This window comes from Spinacia oleracea, chromosome 4 (assembly GCF_020520425.1).
Source record: "Spinacia oleracea cultivar Varoflay chromosome 4, BTI_SOV_V1, whole genome shotgun sequence".
Classification (NCBI taxonomy): Eukaryota; Viridiplantae; Streptophyta; class Magnoliopsida; order Caryophyllales; family Amaranthaceae; genus Spinacia; species Spinacia oleracea.
Window position 1 is genome coordinate 93,801,855 of NC_079490.1, and position 7,712 is coordinate 93,809,566.

General features: G+C 36.4%; 1 long non-coding RNA gene across 2 annotated transcripts; it reads right to left on the reverse strand.

The window, feature by feature from the left end:
- Window positions 1-1,347: 1,347 nt before the first annotated feature.
- Window positions 1,348-5,518, reverse strand: LOC130472506 (uncharacterized). Of its 2 annotated transcripts, none has more exons than XR_008932946.1 (2): window positions 5,373-5,518; window positions 1,348-4,699 (listed from the first exon to the last, which is right to left on the reverse strand). It is a non-coding gene; the product is annotated as an uncharacterized lncRNA (long non-coding RNA). The 2 variants fall into 2 exon arrangements; XR_008932947.1 differs by having other exon boundaries at window positions 1,348-4,709.
- Between the last annotated feature and the right edge of the window lie 2,194 nt (window positions 5,519-7,712).

A 7,712-nucleotide genomic window follows, 5' to 3' on the forward strand; every position in this document is an offset into this window, starting at 1 on the left:
GCCCTGCGGGTGTACGTTGAGCGATCCCCACACCAGGGATCACAAGGGAACCTATGGCCGTCGTGATCGAACATAATGGCACTCCCTTTATGTCATGATAACCGGGTTTTGTCAGTTTTTCTCATTGTCGTTAAAAACTGAATGGCGACTCCTATATTTCTAGTCGATTGGGTGTAAACTCACAGGAAATCCAATTACACTTGATCTGACAACGTCACGCCCACGAGGGACGAGGTCACGCATTAGCCTCATGCTTTTTTGACCCCCTCACACTTTTCATATGGCATGGGGGGAGATCACCATTACCCCCTTCGAGTTCGCCATGATTACGGGCCTTCCCTTTTTCGAGAGGAACGTGATTTTTGATTCTAGGATGAAGTGGTCCTCGAATACTGCCAGAGACTTGCTCGGCCCTGTTGTTGATTTGGCGGATGATGACACTCATGCTTCTGTGACTGTGATCATGGATGCTATCCGTAGTGTGGGTGTAGACACCTAATTTGTGTCTCCCCTTTGGGATGATGACGATACCATTATCCTTGTTAGGTGATTGGAGTGACTCCAGGCGGAAATCCCAATTGCTAAGAATATTTCCAAATTCAAGATCCAAAATCCAACCCCCGAGACCGTTCCCCTTTCGGTTCCCGGTACAAAATACAACTTTCCAAATCCAATTTCAAAATCCAAGTACAATCTCAACTAGTAGGCCATCCCATTGGTTTTACTAGGCATTTTCCACTCGAAATCATATAAGGCAAGTCAAATTCGGGCGCCGACCCACAAAACCGAGCATGCCGGGCCCCGTCCCGTAAAACCGGAATTCAAAAACCCGAGAAAGGCTTGTTTTTAGACGCTAAACGATGCCTTAACCTCCAAGCAAATACAAAACGCCAAACCTAGTACTATTCGTACAACAGGTACAACGCTACAAGACGAAACAAGGACGATTCTCCGTCCTTGCTTTGGCGGGATTCACTAGAGGAAAAAACTTGATAAGTTGCTCTTAAAAATGGCTTATAAGTTGCCCTTCGTAAGTGCCACCAATGGGGGGGTCACTTTTGTAAAATTATCAAAAGTTGCCCTTAACAAGGGCAACTTATAATCTTATAAGGTGCCCTTGTTTGCAACAAGGGCAACTTATAATCTTATAAGGTGCCCTTGTTTGCAACAAGGGCAACTTATAATCTTATAAGGTGCCCTTGTTTGCAACAAGGGCAACTTATGTGAAACTTATAAGGTGCCCTTGTTGCAACAAGGGCACCTTATAAGTTTCACATAAGTTGCCCTTGTTGCAAACAAGGACAACTTTTGAGTTTGTTTTTTTTTAAAAAAAAAAAATCTGCAATATAATTCCAAATATTCTGCAATATAATTTCTGATTTTGCAATATAATTTCTGTTTCATCAAACATCAGCTTGACATTCTCAAAAATGATATAAATTTCAAATTTCCAATAATATTACCGAATTAATTAAAATGTAATTAATTAAAACGATAAATAACAAAATAATGTAAGAGTCACGAATAACTACAAGCCTTCTCTATTTATTACACTGAGGGTAGTTCAAAATCGTTGAAGTAAATAGCCCACTTGTCTCGAGTTTCATCCAACTCCTTTTTGGTAAAGGGCCCCTCCCTTGGAGTTTTGAAAACCTTTAAAAGAACACCGTACATGCAAACCAATAAATTAAATTAAGTTTCATATGCGAAAACAAAAATTATATTGTTCGCGAAAACAATTATATTGGCCAAAAATGACATTTTTGAACTCAACTACCAACAAACGAACCTCTTTCCACATTCTAACCCTTTTTCATGATTTATATTATTAGTCAGATGATTATAAGACTCATTTCAAATACGTTATGCATGCTATTGGTCATTTGGGTCGATATAGGTCATTTATGGCTAAAAATGGCATTTTCGATCCCAACTACGAACAAACGAACTTATATCCACAGTATGAAACTTTTTCATGATTTAGATGATTAGTTATATGATTATAAGACTCATTTCAAGTTCGTTATGCACGCCTATGGTTCATTTAGGTCGATATAGGTTATTTATGGTCCAAAATGGCATTTTCGATCCCAACTACCAACAAACGAACCTATTTCCACATTCTAAACGTTTTTCATTATTCATATGATTAGTTATATGATTATAAGACTCATTTTAAGTTCGTTATGCACGCCTATGGTTCATTTGGGTCGATATAGGTCATTTATGGTCAAAAATGGCATTTTCGATCCCAACTACCAACAAATGAACCTATTTCCATATTCTAAACATTTTTCATGATTCATATGATTAGTAATATGATTATAAGGCTAATTTCAAGTTCATTATGCATGCCTATAGGTCATTTGGGTCGATATAGTTCATTTATGGCAAAAAAATGGCATTTTTGATCCCAACTACCAACAAACGAACCTATTTCCACACTCTAACCCTTTTTCATGATTCATATGATTAGTTATATGTTTATGAAACTCATTTCAAGTTCGTTAAGCAAGCTTAAGGGTCATTTGGGTCGATATAGGTCATTTATGGAAAAAACTGGCATTTTCGATCACAACTACCAACAAACGAACCTATTTCCATATTCTAAATGTTTTTCATGATTCATATGATTAATTATATGTTTATAAGACTCATTACTATTTCGTTATGCACACCTATTGGCCATTTGGGTCGATATAGGTCATTTATGGCAAAAAATGACATTTTCGATCCCAACTACCAACAAACGAACTTATATCCACATTCTAAACCTTTTTCATGATTTATATGATTAGTTATATGATTATAAGACTCATTTCAAGTTCGTTATGCACGCCTATGGGTCATTTGGGTCGATATAGGAAATTTATGGCCAAAAATGGCATTTTCGATCCCAACTACCAACAAACGAACTTATATCCACATTCTAAACCTTTTTCATGATTTATATGATTAGTTATATGATTATCCCTATTTTATGCACCCAACTTCAGCTTAAATTGTTTCACAAAGTATTTCCCTTTTTTTTTTACCAAATTTGTTTTAGTTGCAATACTAAGACCTTTGCACTATTGATATCCGAGATTGACTTTGGCCATATGTTTTACTCATATAGTTTGTACATTATTAATATGAAGTATGTAATTACTTAAAATATTGTTGGACTACTCTCAAATTTTCATAATTAAATATTTGAATTAAAATTATAAATTATTGAACGTACAAACTTGCCTCAGGTGATGGTGATGGTGCAGAATGGGTTGCTGATATGATTATTGCTAGCAAAAGTATGGTTCTGGAAATAAAAGCAACCATTGTTAATTTGTTATAGATGATGATTATGGATTTATGGCTCAAGAAGAATGGATTCTTGATTATATATACTACTCTTAATGAGTGTGAATGGACATTCTCACATTCACATAATCACATGGAAGGGTAGCCAAGTTTAGTGGGTGTATGACAAAATACTATTCCTGTTAGCACTAGTAATTACTCATACCCAGATTTACTTTTTTTTCAGTTTTATTATTACTTGATCAAGTGAACTTGATGGAGACGGGTAACAATACATTATACACCCATTCAGTTTCTTCAGTTATAGGATTATGGAAAAATAATGGTAAGGCTATAATTATTTATGACAGATATTCTAAGCTGAACATGTGGCTCTAACAACTGAGCAACTGCAACCCGACTTGCAAATTACAAAGGCAAAATGTGAAATAAGATATATGAAAACACAATGGTCAATGCCGTAAAGAAAATGAAAATCAGCAACAACATTCAGCAGAACCAATGGTCAATGCCGTAAAGAAAATGAAAATCAGCAATCATTACGAACCAAAATTTATATCTTACACAGAAATATGTTTTGTGTTTAGTCTGAACTCTGAAAAGGTTTATTATCAAGTGTAATAACTTGATATTATATCAACATGTATGATAAGATCGACAAGGAGAGACATACCAGATCAAACTACTTTGTAGTAAATAAGGAGAGGCAATTAAGTGGACTTAAAGCATTGAAAAACATTATAGCATATACCAATAACACGTAACTAACTGAGAATACAATAATTTTCTTAACTGCTAGGTATCATCATGCCATGAGCAAAAAAAGTGATGGGAAACTAAAGGTCTTTTTTAAGACAATGTTGTGCAGAAAATGTTTTTTTTTTTCAAAGTGTATAAAAAAAAAGGAATAACATATTGAGCATGCTAGCATATTGAGCAATATCTGAAGGAATAACATTATGGTGCCTTCTTAGGAGAACAGCACAAGGCTAAATGGAATATTGTCAATTGCATGATGGGACATTCCAAGATAAAATGCAACCATATATGAGCTGAATGCCTGAATAATTAAAGGCATTCAGCACAAGGACAGAACAATCTCGCCAAAACGAGGCAATAAAAATGCTGATATTTAAAAAGTGAACCTCAAGATTGACAAACCTGTTGTGCCAGACGCATTGAACTGCATAAAGGGCCTCAAGAAATATTCTTAGTAAACGCAGTTCAATAACAATAGATATCAAAGATGAAGATAAATTGCACCTATCAGTCTATCACTGGGTAGCTGCGAACAGTAAAAATGGATGAGGCCGACCTACAACAGAATTCAAGCTCACAGTAGCACCAGTTGAAGCTACCTGGTACACTGAACCCGGGACATTATCTCCTGATATTAATCCTACAGTACCCTTGAGATGACTTATGTCAGTCCTCTCAATTAAGCACATCAACAAGCTTATTTAATCTTCGATAGACAACCATAACGTCATACTATATAATGTAATACTCAAAAGAAATACTCTGAAGAATACAAGTTATAGTAGTCAGAGAGATTCAAATGTTCGCAACCACAAACTAATTTTACCTTTAAGTTAACATATGCGAAGTACATATTTTGTTTCCAATCGACTTATTTTAAAAAAATTGAAAGAAATTTGTCGGGCATATATACTCCTCAAAATATAGGATTATCTGACACAATGCAAATTTTCATCTATTTATCAAAATTCTGAACACAAATTTCATAATAGTGGGAAAAAATAGATAATTAGTTCCAATTAAAAACCGCCGACGAACCCTAACACAAATAAATTGGGGGATGCGAATTGAGATTCTGGAATTGCTCATCTAATTTATGTAATGCAAACGGGAACCCTATATAGATAATTAGTTCCAATTAAATTTTCAGAGAAATTTAATTTTAAACTACAATTTATATTCAGGTATGAACTATGAAGGTAATGTAGGTATGAATAATAAAAATAATTAAAGCAACAATCAAAGTAAATACAAATAAAATGAAGAACAAAACACGAAGATTGAAAATTATTATTTGAGAAAGAAATTCAAACCTTTCGAAGCATTCGTTGGTGGCTGCGGCCTGCGGTGGCTGCGGCCTGTGGTGGATGGGGCGAAGAGAGAGAGGGAGCAGGGAGATGGTTTGCGGGGTGAGAGAAAGGAGGAGAGGCAGTGTTGGTTTTTTTTTTAGTTCCTAAAGGTTAAAAAGGTTGCCTTTGTTTGGAATTAAAAGTTCAGATTTTAATATTTTTTAATATTTTTTAATTTTTTTGTTCTTATAAGTTGCCCTTGTTTAATAAGGGCAACTTTTAATGAGCAACTTATAAGGATTTTTCCTCTAGTGATTCAAGCCACGTCAGCAGCGCACTGCGCTGGACTGGCGCCCTGCGCTGGCGTGTGCTGGCGTTTTGCACCATTCCCTCCTATAAATACCCCTCATTTCCATCGAAAAAATGGGGGAGCACAACAACACAACGTCGTAATTTTGATATTACGCCTCAAAATACAACTCAAAACTCCTCAAAAACACATACAAAATTCCTAAAATCCAAAGCAATTGGGATCTCTTGCCTAAATCTAACTAGGTAAATCCGAATCTCATTCTAATCTGCTATGTTGCTTTGATTTCTAAATGATTAGCAAGTTGGTGTTTTTAATCAATAAAAAACACCACTTGCAACAATCACACATGTTTTCCAAAAATACAAACTTTTTCAAAATACAAAATACAATTTTCAAAGATTCAACGATGTCCAAGTTGTTTACAACCATCTCTTGGCCTAGAATCACCATCAAACATGGGGCAATCAAAGATAACACCTTTTAACATTTAAAGGTTTAGTCTTTGAGATTCAAAACTCCATTTTCAATATACAAGTTCAAGTCTTCAATTTTCCAAAATCTTGCCATGTTTAGGGTTATTCATAGTTATTTCCCTAAACTAGGATCATTTCAAGTTCAAATTTCAATCATTTCAAGTTCAAATTTCAATCATTTCAAGTTCAAACATTTCAATATTCAAGCTTTCAATTTCAAGTTTAATATGCAAAATCTAGGATATTTGGGTTGAGCAACCTCTCCCAAGTTGAGATTTTTGGCTTTGAATTCGTGTCGGGCGCACTTATTTTTGAGGAGCCGCTTGGCGTTCGATTCTCATGTGCCCAAGTACAAATTTCAATTATGCACCTTTCAATATTGCAATTTCAATATCGCACCTTTCAATATCGTACTTTCAATATCGCACTTTCAATATCGCACTTTCAATACCGCAATTTCAATACCGCAATTTCAATTCCGCACTTTCAATTCCGCATCTTTACTTGCCTAGTCCATTTCTAGGCAATGTGGACCCACTCCCTAGTCCTTTTCTAGGGGGTCTTGTATTTACTAATTCCGCACTTTATTTAGTATTGTGATGTTGCTTTATGTGCTTTATCGCTTTCATCACCAACATGCTAAATACAACAAAATACAAAGGTTACATCATGCTTAACGAAGATATTTTTGGACAAACCGGCCTTAGGTTCCTTAAATCAATCTTTAAAGCAAAGTGACCACCGTACAATTAGAAGTTCTATTTTTCTCTAAAATTCAAACCCACATAGTCTAATCTAGGGTTTATTTTCGAACTAATGTTGTGCCAACGTACTTGGATATTTCTAAAGCTCGCCGAATAAGCATTTTCGTTTCCGAGCCCGGATCTCACCCATTCGTTTCAAGGATTCAAGGCCTTATCCAAAAATAGAGTCATTTGCGGTCTTTCCAATTTGGTGGCGACTCCTTCGAGGTGCAAAAATTCAAACGGTTCTCTAAACGAGCCCGCCGGCCTCCTAAAACCCCCTTGTAGGAAACGGGAAACAAAAAACCCCCCTACAATTCTGGCGACTCCACTGGGGAATTTTCTAATTTCAATTCGAAAATGCGAGCAAATTTCGAGCAACGGGCACTGATCTGCCGAAGTACTGGATGCCAGCATTGGCGCCAGGCGCAGCCCCTGCGCCCAACGCCACTGCCTGCATCCAGGACAGTGCCTCACAGTGGCTCACAGTGGCTTGTCGCCCAGCTCAACTAGCTTTTCGTGTTGGGAGTTAGTCTATTTTTGCATCTGGAAGGACGCACCCAAGCCTCATGAACGAGTGCCGAAAAACTAGCTTTACAAATACAAATTCAAGTACGATTTCAATTTCAATTTCTAGGCATTTCATGCATTTTTCGAAAACCATATTGTGCAAAATGAATTTCTACCTTTGCCCAAACGGATGTGTTCTACATTCGGGCTAGCCCCGGGGGTAACGAAATGGTGACTCTCCATACGGTTCCCGACCAAAAAGTGTGACCATTTCCGCGTCTACCGAAACTTGGCATTTTCTTGACATTCCTGGTGTCAAGTATGG